General features: G+C 38.1%; 1 protein-coding gene across 2 annotated transcripts in view; it reads right to left on the bottom strand.

The window, feature by feature from the left end:
* The window catches only part of LOC140857389 (uncharacterized), a 45,356-nt gene that overhangs the window by 20,030 nt on the left and 4,495 nt on the right, over positions 1–20,831 (bottom strand). The gene's annotated exons all lie outside the window — the stretch shown is intronic.

The following is a 20,831-nucleotide window of genomic DNA, read 5'->3' as shown; positions in this document are numbered from 1 at the left end:
TGCTTAGAAGGAAGAAGGCGTCCAACTCTTGAGCATGAAAACCAAGGACGCCCAACTCTTGGGCATGAGGAAGAGAGGAGAGGGAGAGGGTGTGGAGAGCTCAAGAGAAAGAGGGAGAGGCATGGAGGCTTGGGGCTAACTTGCTTTGATTGCTTAGGATTTAGAGATCTTATCTCAAGTCTCTTTTATAGGCTAAAACGGAGTCCTATTTGGTTTAGGAATTCTATCAAATCAAATCCTTATCTCATAAGGAATCTAAAATTAACTTTAGTTAGGACTCTTATGGTACCTCCACTTGCTCTCTTTGATGCCAAAACTAGATAGGGTGTGCACCCCATCTTTCTCTCCCTTTCCTGGTCACAATAGGTCTAGGAGGCGCTAACAATTGGTACCTCATGGATCCAATCCAATTTGGTTCAAATCTAATTTCTTCCAACTTAATTAATGATGAAAAATCAACTCTTGACCGTCCAAAATGCTTGCAATTAACTTGGTCTAATCCCCATCTCATAGGGATTCAAGTCTAAAGAGAATTTTGGGTTTACCATGTACTAGCATGATTTTTCTAAACCCAATAGGATTTCTCAAATCCAAATCAATTGAAACCACATGAGCCCAATTGTATGATCCTAAATTAAATCGCTTGTTGTGTGACTTTATAAGTTCTATTCTATCTGATAGTAGGATATATTGTGATCTCTATAAACAATATCATTGAAACTTTTTTCAATAGATTAAAATCCTTTCCAATTCAGCTAATTCAAGAATTATTGATTATCAGAATAATTCTCAATCGGTCCTACGATCTACCAGTGACATCTAACAGTACGTAATAGCAACTCAGTAGAGCTGAATAGATGAACTTCTAGGTGCAGTTGCCGTATGATCTAATTCTTCTATCATTAGTCCCAATAAGACTAAGGTTATGGATAACTCATCAACTTGATCTTATCGTATGTAATATTCAATCAATATGAGTTCTTAGTGAATTCTCATGGAAACTCTTTTCCATCATTTACGCTTGCCATAGTCATGAACTTTCGAACTCAGTTTCATGATCCTTATAGGACTTCTCCCTAACTATCATAGTCGATAGATCCCATATAGGTGCACACCCTATTCCTACAATGAACCTACTGCAGCTAACATACACATCAAGGCTCCATATGATTAGGAGATCGAGTTATGGTGTAGTCAAATTCCAGCAACCTCATTGTGAATAGTTGAGACACTGCAGATTAAAGAACTATTCACACTATTGCAGTATCGAGTATGTTATGATGAAAAGATAGATATCCAAGTGACTAATCGTGTTGGTCACGCTCATTACTCATATTCCCTAACAAGCATCTGCATTCTCGCTCAGTATCCCTACACTGTAGATTCGAGACTCATCTACTCATAAGAAAGTGATCTATGCATCAATCTATCTGGATCGATCACCGTCTCCATGATGATCCTATGATCGGGAGCAGTTTATGAATTAACCACCAATGATATATGTCTCAAATTCTCAACTTTTGAGAATATGTGTTATCATCTTATTAATTCAATGAACGTACATAGATACATTACATAATATGTATGCATAAATAATCCAAATTTTATTTCATTAATAAGCCAAGATTGCAAACTATGCCCTTAGAATGATTTCATGTATTGGCCTAATTGGCTTCTAAGACATACATCTAACAATCTCTCATATGCACTAAAATCAATTGGTCACAAATCTAAGTTTCATCTTTTTAAGATGGATTTCGATCTTTTGTTGGCTCAGCTGCTTTATTAGTGGATCAGCCACGTTGTCCGAGGTGTCTACTCTGTGTACCTCGATATATATTTTTTTTTAGGTAATCATGAATCAAGTAGAATTATCGCTCGATGTGCTTGGATTTCTGATGAGATCTTGATTCTTTAGCAAATGCTATGGCATTGTTGTTGTCGCAATAAAGGAGAATGACATCTGATGGCATCACATCCAATTCCGCAACAAACTTTTTGAACCAGAATGCCTCCTTCGTAGCTTCTGATGCGGCGATGTACTCTACTTGTATGGTGAGTCAGCTATGACAGGCTGTTTGAAACTCTTTCAGCTCACAGTACTATCATTGCATAAGAATACACTGTCTGATGTTGATTTTTGATCGTCAATATGAGACATAAAGTCTGAATCAGTACATCCTTGCACCCTCAATTCTCTACCTTCAAAGATCAGAAATATATCCTTAGTTCTTCTCAGGTACTTAAGGATATATTTCACAGATGTCCAATGTTCTTCACCTGGATTCAACTAATATTTGCTCGTGACACTCACGGCATGGGCTATATTAGGTCATGTATATAGTATGACATACATGAGGCTCCTTATGATTGAAACATAAGGAATTTTGCTCATGCATTCTATCTTTTTTGGCGTGTTGAGGTATATTTTTTTGGAGAGATGAATTTCATACCTAAAGGGCACAAGTCCCTTTTTGGAGTTTTTCATACCGAACCTCTTCAGCATCTCCTCTATGTACATCCTCTGTGAAAATTCTAGCATCCTCTTAGATCTATCTCTATAGACTTTAATTCTTAAAATAAAGGATGCTTCCCTAAGGTCCTTCATAGAGAATTTTTTAGACAACCATAACTTGATCGATATCAACATGGAAACATCATTCTTAATCGGGAGTATATCATTCATGTACAGTACGAGAAAAGTGACACACTCACACTGATCTTTTTAAACACACATGATTCCTTCTCATTTTTAATGAAACCAAACGATTTAATGGCATCATTGAAACGAGTGTTCCAACTCCGAGATACTTGCTTAAGTCCATAAATAGATCTTTGCAGTTTGTAGTCTTTATGATCTCCATTATCGAAAGTGAAATCCAAAGGCTGCTCCATGTAATTATCTTCCTCAAGATATCCATTTAGAAAAGCAATTTTTATATCCATCTATCATATTTTATAATCATGATATATTGCAATAGCAAGCAATGTTCGAATGAATTTTAGTATGGCTACTGGTAAAAAGGTATCTTGATAGTTGATGCCTTCTCATTGACTATAATCTTTTGCTACGAGCCTTGCCTTAAAAGTCTCTATCTTTCCATCCGAATCTATCTTCATTTTGTAGATCTATTTACACCTGATAGGTACTATATCTTATAGTGGATCCACTAAGGTTCAGACCTAGTTTGAGTGTATTGAGTCAATCTCTGACTTCATTGCCTCTAAACATTTCTCAGAGTCGATATCTAATATTGTCTCGTCATAGGTCAACATGAATCCCATTTTCTGTGAAGAATATTTTCTATATATCCTCATTGATGATACCCATGTATCTATCAAGAGAACAAAAAATCTTACTAGATCTATAAGATGGAGGAGATGCATGTATGGGCTCAATATGAATGGATTCTTCATATTCTGAAGCTCGTTGCTCTTTAAAGACTTTTTCTTCGAGCTCAATCTATCTTCCTATGTTTCCATCTTGAATAAACTATTTTTTGAGTAAGATGGCATGTCATCTCATAATTATATTATGATACTTTGTAAGATAAAAATAATACCCTAAAACTTCCTTAGGATATGAAACGAGCCTTAAGAGACATGGCTTTTAACTTGTCCGCCTGTTGTCTCTTGACATGGGCTGGATAATCTCAAATTCTAAGATAATCCAGACTTGGCTTCTTATCATGCCATATCTCATACGGTGCAGTAGGAATGGTTTTAGAAAGAACTCTATTCAACACATAATTCGCTGTTAATAGACTATGTCCTCAAAAAAATATAAGAAAATTCATGAAGTTCATCATGGATCAAACCATATCCAATAGAATTTGATTTCTCCATTCTGAAATCTTGTTGAGTTGAATCATTTCAAGTGGAGTTTATTACGAGACTATGCCATATTCTTTGAGATAACTGAAAATTTTTTTACTAAGATATTCATCTTCTCGATCTGATCAAAGAATCTTAAGAAATTTTTTGATTTACTTTTTTACTTCATTTCTAAATTTTTTGAACCTTTCAAAGATTTTAGACTTGTGTCTCATGAGATACACATACCCGTACCGTAAGTAATTATCAATAAAGATGAGAAGTAGTGATAACCTCCTCTGGCCACCACATCAAATGAGCCACATACGTCTATGTAACTAGGATAGATATCTTAGTGATCCTTTCTCCTTATCCCACAAGGGATAGCTTGCTCATTTTTTTCTTAAAGACAGGACTCACAGACTGAATAAGACCCAAAGGTTAATGAGCCCAAGAGTCCATCTTTTTCTAATATGTTAATCTTTTCTTCTCCTATATAATCTAGTCTAAGATGCCACATGTACTTGAGGTTAATATCATCTCTAGATCGTTTAGTTTCTATGGCATTTACATCCTGCTCGGTTATATTCACAGAAACATCACATATAACTAATAAAGACTGCTAATCAAGAAACTACTTTCAATCATTTTATTTCCAAAATAAATAGTACAGTAGTCCTTATGAAAACTAATTACATAGTTATTATGTACTAAACAAGACATGTGAATCAAATTTTTACTAGCTATAGGTACAAAATAACAGTCTCTAAGAATTAAACTAAATCTTGATTGTAGTTGCAAAGGGTATGTCCCCATAGCCATAGCAGCAACTCTTGCTCCATTTTCGACTCATAGGATCATCTCACCTTCTCTTAGCCTTCTACTATCCTCAAGATCCTGTATAGAAGTGCACAGATGAGTACTTAAATCAGATTCTATAACTTAATTGAATGCAGAAGAAATTGTAAGGTTAGTTTCAATAATGAGTAGGTCAAACATACCTTCAGAAGGCGCACTATCCTTCTTATTCTTCAGGCTCATCAGGTAGTCAGGACAGTTCCTCTTTTAATGACCATCCTTTTTATAGTGGCAACAATTTCCTCTCTGTATGACCTTCTTCTTGGAAACCTCCTTTCTTGGCCTATTCTCAACCTTCTGCTTTTTTATGGACTTCTTTTTCTTCTCAATAGACTTTCTCTTAAAAGAAGAAGTCCGCTCCACAGTTAGAACAGCACCCCTTGAACTCTTCAAGATGCCTTCTATAGTCTCCAACATATTGAGCAATTCGATCTTGGTGCACTCAATTTTATTCATATACTAGTTTACTATAAACTGTGCATATGAATCAGTAAAAGATTACAGGATCAAATCAATCTGCAACTCTTTATCCATAGACATCCCAAGCTTCTCAAGCTTCTCAAAGTCCTTAATCATATCAAATAATACTCATGGACTGACTGTCCATCATCATTTTCGTCCTGAAAAGTCTCTTGGATACTTCATAGCGAGCTGTGCGACTCTGCTCACTGTACAACTCTTGTAGGTGGCTAACACGCTCTTACCATTTTTCATGTCCTTGAGTTGGTGTTGGAGCTCATTGGACATGGACGCTAGCATGTAGCATCATGCCTTATTGTCATCGTCCAACCACTTCTCATAGGTAGTCCTTTGATCAGAGGTTGGACAGACTGGTAGTGTAAGAAAGTCCTGATCAAGAACATAGCTCAGCTTTTCAAAACTCAAGACAATCTTTAAGTTCATGAGCCAATCCTTATAATTGGATCCAGTCAATTGGTTATTTTTTAAGATTCAGACTAGAGGGTTTGAAGCAGATATTTTTTTAAGAGAGAAGAAAATTCTAGTTAGATTTTGTAATTGACTTTTTAGTTTATTTTAAGATTTTTATTTTAAAAATAAATTGACTTCCACTATTTTCTTGAATCTTCCACACTCTTCGAGTGAAAAAATGAAAACCTTTGCGATTAGGATTTCAAGTGGGTATTTCGATCCCACCAATTGATATACCACCTCACTTGACAGTTCTTGACGATATGTCAATCAATGAGTGGACAACTCTTGTCCAATATTCTTAAGCAAGTTACAGTGGTCATCAGTCTTTAATTCTTGAAGTCTTACCTAACGGTTATTGGCCTTATTCCTTAGTTAAGTCAGACCCATCGTTCTTACGAAAGTAAAGCCGTCATTGGAACCCTCACCTGATAATTTTTAGACCCAACCTCTGTTAGATGTGTGCCCTAGATGCCAGATTGACTGACACATTCCTGTACAAATCTAAAGATAAATTTGTAATTTTGACTATAAATCAATAAATGGGTTATTCTTCTATCACATTGTGTATATTGTGTCTGTGATACATCCTTTGAGTTAGTAGGAATGTCAATTCATATTTTCAAGAGTTAAAAATTTAAGACATGAATTTACATAACTAACTCATAAACAGCTCCTGACCATAGGATCATCACGAGGATGGTGATCGATCCGGAAGGTTAGTGTACGATCACTTTTTTAGGGTAGATGTGTCTTGAGTCTACGGTGTTGAGACATCGGAGCGAGAGTACAGGTATTCATTGAAAACGAGAGTACTGAGCGTGACCATATCGAGCAGTCATAAGGAAGTCTACCTTCTCGTCGATGACTAGCTCGATGCTGCAGTTGTGTGTCTAGTTCTTTGACCTAAGGTGCATCGACAGTTCACCTTGAGTGTGTTATAGTTTGACTATACCATAACTCGATCTCCTAGCCATTCAGAATTCTGAGGTATATGTTGGCTGTAGCATATTCATTGTAGGAACTAGATCGCACCAAGATGGAATCTATCAACCTCGGTAGATGAGAGGAGTAGTCCTATGATGATCGAAAGATTGAGTCCTTAAGCCCATGGCCATGGCAGAGTGAAATAATGAAAAAGAAATTTTTCATTGGGGTTTCACATCGGACTCGAATCGATCAATTTATTCATATGACTGATGTTGGGTTTGATGAGTTCACCTTAATCCTAATTCAGTCGGAACTCATGATAGAGGAACTCAATCACACAGGTAGCTGCACCGAGAGGTTCATCTTAAATTCTGATGGGTTGCCACTATATACTGCTAGGTATCACTGATAGATTTTGAAAGCAATTAGAATGATATTGATGATCGATCATTCTAATTATCTGAATCAGAAGAGTTCTGATCCATCGAAAGGAGTTTCGATGATGTCGATGATGAGATCACGACATGTCTCATTACCATATGAAATTGAACCTAACTGGATCACACAAACAAGGGTTAGGGTCTGGATGTCATCAATTGGGTTAACCTAATTGATTTGGATAAGATCCAATTAGGTTCAAGAAAATCGTGCTAGCACACGATTGAGCCTAACTTTCTCCTCGTATAATCTTTTCTGTCTCTACTGAGCCAAATGTGATTTGACTTATCTAGAGAATCTTGAAAAGATTTTTCTCAGTCTAAATGAAGCTTGTCTAGTTCAGAAAAGATTTATCTTAATTCATGAGATGAATTTAAAACAAGCACCTGCTAATTCCTGTCATTTGCCAATTTCATTTTAGGACATCTATCAAATGTTGACATATGGATCTTAAATTGAAGAGAGCTCATTAGAAGATTTTTGTGGAGTATCCCTATGCCTAAACCACATCAAATTGGGTGCCATAATCAGATTATGGCGTGAGCCCAATTGGATTAAAGTGGGCGCCCCAAATGGATAAGGATGAAAGAGTCCTAATTAACATGGACTCTTTGGCGCCACCTTGCTTGTGCTTATCCAATGTTGGCGTCAACTTTTGAAGATAAGGTGGGGTTTTTATCTGATGGAATTAGATGACATCACTCCACTAATCAAAATTTTTTCAAAATTAATTGAAATTTTTTGATTGATCGAATGATGTGGCACTGCGCAGCATCCAGGGTCTATAAAATCCCTGTCTGTGCCTAGGGTTTGAAAGTTTTTGCTCAATACCCAGCCAAAATGAGAATCCTCTCCTCTTCTCCACATCCTTCCTGCTCTCCTCTCTCCGCTCTTCATATCCAAGGAGTTGGATGTCCATCTGGCAAAGGTCCAAGGTGTGGTGACACCTGGAACAGAAGGCTGTAGGACATCTTCGACAGGCTGTTGCTCCAACTTCAGAAGGAGTTCTGAAGTACTTTCAGATCAGATAGAGATCTGATTTTTGGAGCATAGATTTGTGAGGAGAAGATGTTCTAGGTCATGCCTGAGTGGATATCGGTAGAGGCCAGACGCTTGCGTGGCTACATCAGAACCTCAGGCTATGCAGAGATCATCTACAGGGTAATTAGATTACCCTTGAGGTATTACTTATTTTTTCATCCCTTTTAGATTTATTTTAGACTTAATATCAGATATGAAGATTAGATTTAGAGATTTAGATTTAAAATAAATATAGGATAAATTTTTTTAAATTATTTCACCCCAGATTTGATGAAATCTGGAAGATCCTACAAAGAAAAAAGATGATTTTTCCTTCAACTGGTATCAGAGTCAGATTGATAGCTCAGTTTCAGATCTAATTTAGATCTAATTTTAATTTTAATTTATCTGATATTAAAAAATTTTAGATATCACATCAGATGTGATAAGATCTGAAATCAAAATATTTAAAATTAAATCTAAGAAGATCTAAAATGCATGAGATGCATGACTAAACTAGGATTAGTTAAATCCATGAACAGTCTTAAGTTTTATGTTTTAATGAGATTAAAATATGAATTAAATCTAATTTATTTTCTATTTTTTTGATATTATAAGTGTTATAATCAGATCAAAAAATAAAAAATAAAATTTTAATTTTTTTATAAAATTGATCTGTTGTATGCTAGACTAATTGTAGAAGTGTTCCAGTAACTTGTCTAGAATAGATTTAATTTTGAATAGTTCAATTTAAATCTTATTTTTCAGATATTACATGTGATGTATCAGATCTGAAAGCATGTTAATTAGATCAATTTTTGATACATGAGATGTATGCAAAGCATGTATTAGTTAGATCTTAAATTGTATATGAGATATGTAAATTTAAATCTAACTAGTTTTGTAGTTAAATTTATATTTTTGATTAAGGTGTTCTTCATGGCCGTCCGATCATAAGAACAAAGTAAGATTTTAAGACCCTCTCTTCCCATTCAATGGGGTGTTCATATGATGTGTAGGGGTGCCGCGCATTCATCAGAAATCAAAACTTACTTTTCTGCAAAATTCTAGATCTTGAAACTCTAGGATTTATTTTATATGCTTTGTTTATGAATCCAAACTTAATTAATGAATTAAGTTTATGAAATCAATTTGGTCTAAAATTGAGAATTTCAGATCTAAGACATTTTCATAAAATTGGGTTCAGACTTGAATAGCTCAATTAGGTCTAGCGGTTGATCAAACCGAATCAAGAGTTGGTTAGGTGGGATCATGAAAGCTAATAATTGACCAGCCTAATAGGATTAAGTCTGGATCAAGGTCGAATCGTATTTAGATGTGATTTGATCAAGTTAAGACCTAATTTGGCTCAGTGGTTAGAGCCTGTATTGTAGGCTAACCCAATTAGTTCTGGTTCGATAATTTGGTATCTAAGATAAGTTGGGCAGATGCGACCGACTGATTTTTAATTGGAAGCTACTCGACTCGAATGTGTTCTTGTTGAGTTAATGGCATATCCCTTCCATCGGTCTCACTTACCTGGCCATATATGTCGATCCAGTTCTGATTAGAGGTGGCTAACAATTCGAGCTAACCCATGCCACTAGGTTAGTCATAATTGTTATGACTATGTCAAGTCAAGTTTAATAAGATCTAAATCAAATCTTCCTAAGAAAATATTAAGTCTAGGTCTTCCACCATTGTGGATGTGCGGGTCCTTCCCGGAGTTGATTGTTCTCGACTGGTTACAGTGGCTCAGTTGCACCAGGAAGATGCAACCATGTCCATTAGGCATTGGATGCTATGAATTAGATGATGGGTTGGGCTCAATATTTCGGATACGGTGAAGGACCCAATCAGGAATCTAGTTCGTGCAAATGGTGGGTCTGACTTAACTAAGGATTGGAGCAATATTCCGGACACGGTGAGCTTTATGAATTAGAGATCAAGTTTTGGGTGCACCATGATTAGAGAATCATTGGATAAGAGTTGTTCACTCATTGATTGACCCATCACCAATAACTGTTAGGTAAGGTGATGAGCCAGTTGGTGAGACCGCACCACCCACTAGAAATCACTGATCACAGAGATTTTCACATCTCTATCAAGGGAGTGTAGAGATTTGAGAAAATAGTGGGAGCCTAATTTGTTTAAAAATAAAACTCTTAAATAAATTGATTAAGTCTGATTACAAAATCTAACTAGAAACTTTCGACTCTCTACAGGAAACATGTCTACCTCTAACCCCCTGACCAAAATACTAGACACCCATAGATTGACTGGACCCAATTTCAAAGATTGGTTGAGAAACTACAGAATTTTTTTGGGTTTTGAAAAATTGACTCATGTCTTGGATCAGGACCCATCTGCCATGCCAGCACGTCCGACTGCTGAACAGAGAGCGTCTCTAGAAAAATAGACGGATGATGATAACAAAGCAAGGTACTATATGTTGGGTGCAATGTCTGATAACTTACAGCGCTAGCATGAGAACATTTTGACTACCCGCCAAATGTTGGCTCACCTACAAGAGTTGTTTGGTGAACAAAATCACGCAGCCAAGTATCAAGTCTGTCAAAGACTTTTTAAGGCTAAAATACGTGATGGGCAGTCAGTCCAAAATCATTGTTTGACAATGATCAAGGATCTTGAGGAACTTGAGAAGCTCGATGTCATCTTAGATCAAGATTTTCAGACTGATGTGATCCTTCAGTCCTTATCTGATGCATATGGTCAGTTCATCATGAACTTCCATATGCATAAGATGCGGTGTACCTTGGTCGAGTTAATGAACATGCTGGTTACGGCTGAGCTTTCTATGAAGGGTTCAAAAGGCTCAGTTCTTACTGTAGAACGGACTTCTTCCAAGAGAAAATTTTTTCGAAAGAAAAAGAGGTCTACAAAGAAGCAGAAGGTGGATGGAAAGAAGAGGAAGCGAAACTATCCTCAGTACCTGGCCACCCTAAAGAACAAGAAGGATGGTCCTTCTGGAGGTATGCTCGTTATAGAATCTAACCTTACGATTTTTTCTGCATCCAGTTGGATACTTGACTCTGGTTCTAGTGCTCATTTGTGTACTTCTATGCAGAGTCTTGAGGAGAGCAAGAGAATGAGGGATGGAAAGATGATCCTACACGTCGAAAATGGAGCAAGAGTTGCTGCCGTGGTCGTAGAAACCTACCCTCTGCGATTACCGTTAGGATTAGATTTAGTTTTAAGAGACTGTTATTATGTGCCTACAGCAAGCAGAAATTTAATTTCTGTTTCATGTTTAGTACAAGAAGACTATGTGATTAGCTTTCATAAGGACCATTATAATATTTTTTATGAAAATAATAAAGTTGCAAATGATTTTGTCATTAACGATCTCTATCAGTTACATGTTAATGTATTTGTATTTAATATCAAGCAAAATGTGAATGCCATAGAAATTAAAAGGCCTAAAGATAGTCTAAATAATAGATATCTGTGACACCTAAGGCTAGGTCATATAGCGGAAGGCAGGATTAACAAATTGAAGAAATTCGGACTATTGAGTCCGTTGACTTCCGAGTCATATCCAGTTTGTGAATCATGCTTTCAAGACAAAATGATCAAGCTTCCTTTTGTGGGACATGGGGAAAGGGCCACAGACCTACTTGCCCTAGTACATATGGATGTGTGCGGCCCATTTGATGTGCCGGCTAGAGGTAACTACGTCTACTTCATTATCTTTACCGATGATATGTCTAGGTATGGGTATGTATTTCTAATGAAATACAAGTCTGAAGCTTTTGAAAGGTTCAAAGAATTCAGACATGAGGTAGAAAAATAAACAGGAAAGCCCATTAAGGTTCTTCGATCAGATCGAGGAGGTGAATACCTTAGTTGGGAGTTTCTAGACTATCTTAAGGACAATGGTATAGTCTCTCAATGGACTCTACCTAGAATGCTTCAACTCAACGGGGCCTCAGAACGAAGAAACCGGACCCTATTAGATATGGTCCATTCCATGATAAGCTTCACGGACCTTCCTGAATTTCTTTGGGGATATTATCTCATGACAGCAATTTATGTATTGAATAGAGTTTCCTTTAAAATCGTTCCTACCACACCGTATGAGATATGACATGGTAAGAAGCCAAGTCTGAATCATTTTAGAATTTGGGGTTGTCCGGCTCATGTCAAGAGACAGCAGACGGACAAGTTAGAGTTCAGATCTTTTAGAGCTCGGTTTATAGGATATCTTAAAGAGTCATTAGAATACTATTTTTATATTTCGGAAGACCACAATGTGATTGTGAGTCGAAATGCTATTTTTCTTAAAAAATAATTTATTCAAGATGATGGCATCGGAAGAATAATTAAGCTCAAGGAGAATGTCTCCCAAGAGCAACGAGCTAAAGAACCTGAGGAACCAAATCAATCAGAACCAGTCCTAACATAACCTCTTCTACCTCGTAGATCGACTAAGATTTTTCATCCTCCTGAAAGAAACTTAGGTACTATACAAGAGGATGTAGAGAAAATATTCCTCATGAAAAATGAGATTCATGGTGATGATCCCAATGTTGGGAAATGTGTCCCAAAAAGCCAATCGTCAAGCTGTTGACGGTTGAGCAACCAAGTATTATAATTGATTTGTTAATAAATAAAATATATTTGGCATCTTCATCATAAGCTTTCATCTTCTAATGAACTCCGTTGTTATGATGAAGTCCTTAGGACTATTTAAGTTCGATAAAGAGAGGATTTATCGATTAGTCCTTAAAACTGTTCACGACCAAATGATAGGCTGTTAATAAGGACGACAGCTTCTATCAAGCATAGGTCGCTGTAGGCCATATAGGTTGGTTGTCCTCTTAACCAAGGAGTGTGGAGACACTGGTATGGCATACAGGTGAGATGTAAGGGTACATCGTCATTGAACGTGACCAACTCCAGAGCATTCTACTGTCAAGAATGTCTCTGATGGGATATAGGTATAAATGTCCCTTAGACTTGAGATCGCCTCATTGACTTGCAAGCAACTCACTGTGCTTTGATACTGGACTAACTGAATTTCTAATTCAGGGATGGAAGGCTTCTGGGCACAGTCAAGTACTTGTGAAGTCAGAGTGTGATCGAGATGGGATTGACCACTCCAAGAGTTGGAGAAGAATGAGTCGCTGTATTTCAATTTAGCAAAACCTTGGCCAGGGTAATCCATCAGATGGATTTGATATTTTGAAATACAATATGGACAACCTGATCAGAGTTGACAGTTGAGCTCTGGGGTGTCCTATGATCATTTTGGTCAAGGGGATGAATTATATGAAAACTATATCCGCATGGGTTCTAAGGATGTTGTTCTACACATTCGACCTATCCGGACGTCGGGTACCATTGCTAGATGGTCACTTCGATTGGTATAGGAATTTGTTTCTATGCTACCGGCTTAGGTTCGGACCTATAAGGTCACACACATTAGAGTTCATGATCCGATCGGATGGTTGATCAACGATTAAGAATCATTATAGGGTTAAATAATCAATACGATTGACATTTAACCCAGTGCAAGTGTTGCAGGAGGATCGATTAGCAATTTGATTGCTAATTGGCTTAATTTGATTAAGCCAATGGACTGAGATTAAGTCTAATTAAATATGATTTAATTAGATTTGGTTTGGGCCTGATTGGATCAAGTCCAATTGGTTTATTGGATAAGCCAAGTGCAAGGAAAGACTAGTCCTAGTTCAACTAGGACTTGGGTCAATCTAATTTCTAATTTGATTAGAAAATTAAATCAGATTTAAATCTAATTTAATCTGATTAAATTAGGTTCTTAATTAGGTTAAGACCTATTTAATTGAGTTGATCTAATTTTGATTTGATTTGGTTTGGGAAACCAAATTAAAACAAGTTATGAGACAGAATCCTAGTAGGACTAGGATTCCACCTTGCGCCACATAAACCTTCTCCACGCCCTCTCTCTTATTCAACGCCAATCTCCACTTATTTTGTACGACAAAAGCCCTCTCCCAGATCTCTCCCACGTTCACAAAAGGTCTCCTCTCTTCTTTCTTACATGGAAGGTGATTTGGATCAAATCTAAAAGAAATAAGTTTGGATTTCGAATTCTATGAGATAGAGTTTTAGAAATCCAAAACTCTTTCAATTTTGCACCGAATTTATCCAATTTTTTTTTGGAATTTTTGTGGCTTTTAGAGTTTACATTATACACCCTTTTCTGGTGATCCATGCATGAAAATATGGAGGAGGTGCTCAAGAGTTGGGCGTCCCTTAACTTGCCATGTTTGGATAAGCCTTGACTAGGTGTTTGACCTAGACAAGGACTCTATTATATCTCTCTATATAAGATGAGTTTCTTCGTGAAATTTTAAGGGGAGATAGTTTTTGAGAGGCCTTTCTGCCATCCAAAAATCAGAGAGAAATACCTTTGGGTCGTGGAGATATAAAAGACGCAAGTTTGGGTGTCTAGAGAGAAAAACGTGAAGAAGAAGAGGGTCTTCTTCTAGGGTTTTTATTTTCATATCTTTTCTCCTTCCATCTTGAGTTTCCTGAGAGCGTCTCAGATCTGAAACTCCTCCTTCTACTTTCCATCTTTGGAAGAGTCCAAATCAAGAAGAAGGAGGCACCTGATCAACCATCAAAGAAGGATCAGCGCAGTACTAGCATACTGTGCTGATTTCCTGAAGCAGGACTTCTGATCGAGATTCGTGGGCTCGTGTGGATGACTCCTAGAGGCCGGACGTGTGTGCGGCTTGCAACATCATCCTTAAGCCCGGATCAGCGAGGTTAGAGCGTCTAACTTGCAAGGTAATAGATCTGATCTATTATTTAATACATACATTAGATGTAGCTAGTATAGAAACATGTTGATATGATCAACATGTAGTTCATACTATATTTATATATATTTTAATTTTGATTTAATGCTATGTGATAATCATGTAATAGGATCTTAGATCTAGGGATTTTTTGATCTTAGAAAATAAATTTTGATTTATTTTAGTCTTCCACTGTATGATCTTGAAAAAGTTTCAAGATCTAACCCTGAAACCCTAGATCTGGTTCAACAATTGGTATCAGAGCCTAGGTTCTTTATTACATGATTATTTATACATGCTTAGATTATTTTTTAGATTAGATCTAATTTATAATCTGATTATTAAATCTAAAATTAAAATTTTAGATCAATCACAAACTGCAAGGTTGTCCTGCTGTAAGGTTTACCCCTTACAGTGCAAAGGTTGTCCTAGTTTGTGTAGATCTATCTTTAATCATAAATTTGTTAGATATGATCTAGATTAAATTTATGATTTATTAGATTTAAAAGATATTTAAATCTGAAATAAAATCTCTTTGTTAATAATTTTTATGCAAAAAAATTATTTAAAGTTGAAATTGTTTCAATTACATGAACCTGTTTAGATTAGATCTAAAGTAGTTTCATGTTTATTTCACTTGCATCTTGATTATGAATCAAACATGCAATATGATTGGTAGAATCATATTGTAAAATTGTTTTACAAATATGAAAATAATTTTTTGAAAAGTCGAACCCAACCCTCAGCCCAAAACTTAATTAAGAATTAAGAAGTTGTTTGATTAGGTTCTAGGATTGTGAATTGAAGAACCTAAGACACAAATCATAACACATTGGGTTAATGGGTTAGTGGAAATTAGGTCCATTAATTGGGTTAGACCTATGGTTAGATTAAAGATGGATTTAATTAGAGAATTGACTAAATCTAATCAATTGTTGTCTTAGATTAGGTCAAGGATTTTCTAGATCAATTACAATAGTTGTAGTTGGTCAAGTCCATGTCTTTAACGAGAACCAAATGGACTTGATTCTTGGCTAAGCGGTCTAGCACGAACTGTTAGGTTGATCTAATCGAAACTAATTAAACCAGTTGGTGTCTAAGGTAAACCAGACCGGTGGTTTTTAATTGGGAGCCCGCTTACCTGGCCATTCATGATGGTGTCTAAGGCAAGCTTTGGCAGACCCTCCCACTGATCGAACTTACCTGGCCTCTTGGTGAAATTATGTTTTGATCGGATCACTTGACTATTCGAGCTGACCCATGTCAGCTAGGTAAATCAGTGTGACTGATTTAGGTGCTCCTAGACCAGCCCTTTTAATGATCTCCCTTAAGCTGACTTGGTGAAGTCAGTGGGAGGATCATGATAAGCTGGTTCATCTGACCTCATCCTCTATATTATTTAATCTTTTAAAATTATTAGGTCCTTAAAATGATAAAGTTATGGAGATAACTGAGTCATAGCCTCCCATTAAGGTGTTTGATAATGAGTCCATGAACTCACTAATCATTGCAGACCCAAAGGCCTGGTGCTTGTTGACTAATGGAATTATCACTCATCATATGATGACTTGAAAGTGTCTCTCTAATGGTGGTTAGGTGAGCCAACCAAAGTTGGGCTTAATCATTCGTTGGTTAGATACACCAAGTATGATCATGTTAATGGTTGGACCTAACCGGATCCTTACAGTGGAGGCCAAAGCCTACTGATTAGGTTTCTGGGGCAAAATTAAAATTACTAAAAATTATTTAGAGAAACAATTGGTTATGAACCTACCCTTAGATGTACATGGGTTGGCCAACCAAAGTTGGGCTTGTGTGCAGTCTAAGTGGATTCTAGTACCCGCTAAGGAATTAGGGTAATTCCTCGAATTGAAGGTAGAGGCTACCAATTCGAATAAAATAGTGGGAGAAATCTTTTGATTAAAGTCCAAATCTTTAGGTTTAATGAATCAATTACTAATTAGGTTATGGTTCTCCTTTGTGCAAATATGGCCACTTCCCTATCACTCCGATCATTGTTGGACAATGATAAGTTGGTGGGACCCAACTTCGGTAGCTGGTACCGAAAGTTGAAGATAGTCCTGGAGCATGAACGGATCCTATATGTGATAATGGATCCTGCACCTGAGGAGCCAGCTGTCAATGCACGTGGAACAATCAGAGACACTTACCAGAAGTGGCTCAGTGATCGGACCACGGTGTGCTGTATCATGCTGGCTATCATGAGCGACGAGTTCAGTCGCAGATTCGAGACGGCTCAGCCAAAGGACATACTTCAAGTGTTGGAGGATGCCTTTGGCACACCCGATGACGTGGAGAGGCACAAGACTAGTTGTGCCATCTTCAACGCCAAAATGCGGGATGGTGTCTCAGTCACTGATCATGTATTGTACATGATCGAGCTGATGGAACGATTGAGCAAGCTCGGCTTTCCCTTGCATGAGCAGCTTGGAGAAGATGCAATACTGAACTCGTTGCCCAAGTCTTATCTCCCATTCCTCACTTATTATAGAATGACAAAGCCTGAAGAGAACTACCACGGGTTACTGGGGTTGCTTCAGAACTTTGAGAAGGATCACCAACTCCTCAAGGAGTCGGTGAACTAAGTGGGAGGTTCGTCTTCTGGTTCTCGACCTTTTAAGAAATGGAAGAAGAATAAGAAGAAGAAAGTAAAGAAGGTGCAAGTTCAGGCTAGGACATCAGTGCAGAGTCAGACCAAAAAGGTCAAGCCTGATAAGAGTCTATTCTACTGGCAAGCACCCTAGATTAGATAGTGTGTCAGATATCTACTTATGGCACTGTAGGCTAGGTCATATAAACAAGAACAGAATAAACAGGTTGACTCAAGAGGGAATCCTCGAAGTAAGTGATTGTGAATCACTTCCAACCTGTGAGTCCTGTCTTCTTTTTAAAATAACCAAGTCACCTTTTACTGGAAAAGGTGAGAGGCTACTGAGCTCTTGGGCCTAGTACATACTGATGTATGCGGACCCATGAGCACCAGTGCTAGAGATGGATATTTCTACTTCATAACTTTCACGGATGACCTATCCCGATATGGATATGTCTATCTGATAAAACATAAGTCGGATTCATTTGAAATGTTCAAACGATTCCGAAGTGAAGTAGAAAAACAAACTGGGAAGAGTATTAAAACTCTTCGATCTGATCGAGGAGGAGAATACCTTTCTAGTGAATTTCTCACATATCTAGGAGAGAATGGGATTCTCTCCCAATGGACTCCTCCAGGAACACCACAACATAATGGTGTGTCTGAAAGAAGGAATCGGACTCTGTTAGACATGGTCCGATCCATGATGGATTTTGCTAGCTTGCCGATATCCTTCTGGGGATATGCACTCGAATCGGCTTGTTATCTATTAAATAGGGTTCCAAGTAAGTCTGTAATTAAGACTCCATATGAGATATGGACGGGACGTAAGCCAGCACTTTCACACCTTAGGGTCTGGGGGTGCCCGGCCTATGTCAAACGATTAGTCACAGATAAACTTGGACCTAGATCTGACAAATGCTCATTCATAGGGTACCCCAAAGAGACAAAAAGATATTTTTTCTACCATGCTGATGAACAAAAGGTGTTCGTCAGCCTTAAGGCAATCTTTTTAGAAAAGGAATTCCTTGGTGAAGGAACCGTTGCCTCTAAAGTTGAACTTGATGAAGTTCAACAGGTAGAAGGACCGACACCAATAGTTGAACCTGAGTCGGATATGATTAGATCAGATCCGGAGCCCAATATACCTGTACCATTAAGGCGATCCGGTAGAGTACCGCGTCAGCCGGACAGATACTACGGTTTCTTGGTCCGGGACGGTGATCCCATCGAACTTGATGAGAATAATAAGGATCCGATCACCTATATGGATGCTATGCAGAGACCTGATTCCGAGAAATGACTTGAAGCCATGAAATCCGAAATGGAGTCCATGAAGGTCAACGATGTATGGACATTGGTTGACCCACCTAAAGGGGTTAAACCCATTGGGTGTAAATGGGTCTTCAAAAGGAAGAGGGGCGTAGACGGAAAGGTGGAGACCTATAAAGCCCGTCTGGTTGCCAAGGGGTATCGTCAACGTTATGGTATTGACTATGACGAGATATTTTCTCCTGTGGCAATGCTCAAATCTATTCGGATAATGCTTGCAATAGCTGCCCATCTAGATTATGAGATCTGACAGATGGATGTAAAGACAGCTTTTCTTAATGGAGAGCTGACCGAAGAGGTGTATATGATACAACCTGAGGGGTTTACATCCACAGATGAGTCCAAGGTGTGCAAGCTTCAGAGATCCATTTATGGATTGAAGCAAGCTTCTCGGAGTTGGAACATGCGTTTTGATAAGGTGATCAAAACGTATGGCTTCATTAAGAATGGAGAAGAGCCCTACATCTATAAATGGGCAAATGGTCCAGTTGTGGTATTTCTTATCTTGTACGTGGATGACATTCTCTTAATCGGGAATGACATCCCTGCACTACAGGGAATAAAAGTTTGGTTGTCATCACAGTTCTCCATGAAGGACTTGGGTGAAGCATCCTACATCCTAGGGATGAAGATCTATAGGGATAGATCTAAAAGGATGCTTGGGTTATCCCAGTCCATGTACATAGATACTGTGCTGAAGAGGTTCAGCATGGAGAATTCCAAGAAGGGCTATCTACCGATAGGCCAAGGAATTTCTCTCTCTAAGAAGGATTGTCCGACAACTCCTGAAGAGAGAGAGCGTATGAGTAGAGTCCCATATGCTTCAGCCGTGGGATCTATCATATACGCCATGACATGTACAAGACCAGATGTGGCATACTCACTAGGAGTAGTGAGTAGATACCAATCTGATCCTGGAGAAAATCACTGGAAAGTGGTTAAAGCCATCCTTAAGTATTTGAGAAATACTAAGGACCAATGGTTGATTTATGGCGAGTCAATCTGAAACTTGTGGGGTTCACAGACTCTAGCTTCCAATCTGACCATGATGACAGCAGGAGTGTGTCGGGTTATATCTTTACTCTGAATGGTGGAGCCATCTACTGGAAGAGTTCCAAGCAGCATACTGTGGCAGACTCTGTTTGTGAAGCAGAGTATATCGCAGCATCAGATGCCGCGAAGAAAGCTGTGTGGCTGAGGAAATTCATCAACGAGCTCGGAGTAGCACCCTCCCTCGATGGTCCGTCCTGCTCTACTGCGACAGCACTGGTGCCATAGCTCAGGCGAAGGAACCCAAAGCACATCAGCGGACGAAGCACATCTTGCACCGCTTCCACCTGGTCCGGGAGATCGTGGATCGAGGTGACGTCGACCTTCAGAAGATCGATGAAAAGGAGAACCTAGCCGACCCATTCACTAAAGCCCTGGCAATAAAGGAGTTCGACAACCACAAGTCGAAGATGGGTATTAGATACTGTGCCGAGTGGCTTTAGGACAAGTGGGAGTTGTTGGGAAATGTGTCCCAAAAAGCCAATCGTCAAGCTGTTGACGGTTGAGCAACCAAGTATATAATTGATTTGTTAATAAATAAAATATATTTGGCATCTTCATCATAAGCTTCATCTTCTAATGAACTCCGTTGTATGATGAAGTCCTTAGGACTATTAAGTTCGATAAAGAGAGGATTTATCGATTAGTCCTTAAAACTGTTCACGACCAAATGATAGGCTGTTAATAAGGACGACAGCTTCTATCAAGCATAGGTCACTGTAGGCCATATGGGTTGGTTGTCCTCTTAACTAAGGAGTGTGGAGACACTGGTATGGCATACAGGTGAGATGTAAGGGTACATCGTCATTGAACGTAACCAACTCCAGAGCATTCTGCTGTCAAGAATGTCTCTGATGGGATATAGGTATAAATGTCCCTTAGACTTGAGATCGCCTCATGACTTGCAAGCAACTCACTGTGCTTTGGTACTGGACTAACTGAATTTCTAATTCAGGGATGGAAGACTTCAGGCACAGTCAAGTACTTGTGAAGTCAGAGTGTGATCGAGATGGGAATTGACCACTCCAAGAGTTGGAGAA

Source organism: Elaeis guineensis, chromosome 4, assembly GCF_000442705.2.
Source record: "Elaeis guineensis isolate ETL-2024a chromosome 4, EG11, whole genome shotgun sequence".
In the NCBI taxonomy this organism is placed as follows: Eukaryota; Viridiplantae; Streptophyta; class Magnoliopsida; order Arecales; family Arecaceae; genus Elaeis; species Elaeis guineensis.
Note: the sequence above shows the minus strand (reverse complement) of the source record. Positions and strands in the feature narration are given on the sequence as shown.